Source organism: Bison bison, unplaced genomic scaffold (genome assembly GCF_000754665.1).
Source record: "Bison bison bison isolate TAMUID 2011002044 unplaced genomic scaffold, Bison_UMD1.0 scf7180017864302, whole genome shotgun sequence".
NCBI classification, from domain to species: Eukaryota; Metazoa; Chordata; class Mammalia; order Artiodactyla; family Bovidae; genus Bison; species Bison bison.
The window spans coordinates 358757-359003 of record NW_011494874.1 but is presented as its reverse complement, the minus strand read 5'-3'; the positions used below and the strand labels follow the sequence as shown (position 1 = coordinate 359003).

The window sequence follows — 247 nt, the reverse complement described above, 5'->3', positions numbered from 1 at the left end:
GACAGCGCTGAGATCAGCCCCAGGCTCTTCTCGCCAGGAACTCAGAAGCCTGGGCTCAGCCCACCCTGGCGTGCGTTTCAGGAACCCCCGAGCACCGCGCCCCCATGGTCAGCCTGCTTCATCCACTTCGGGAAGGTGAGAAGCGGGCTTGTGTCCCAGCCCTGGCCCCTCTGACCCACCTCTCTGGGGCGCGGGTGCCGGGCCCAGGCTGCACTCCGTGGCATATGCTCCCCTGAGCACGTCTCCG

General features: G+C 67.6%; 1 protein-coding gene across 1 annotated transcript in view; it reads right to left on the bottom strand.

Moving 5' to 3' along the window:
* The window catches only part of XRCC3 (X-ray repair complementing defective repair in Chinese hamster cells 3), an 8315-nt gene that overhangs the window by 7088 nt on the left and 980 nt on the right, over positions 1-247 (bottom strand). The gene's annotated exons all lie outside the window — the stretch shown is intronic.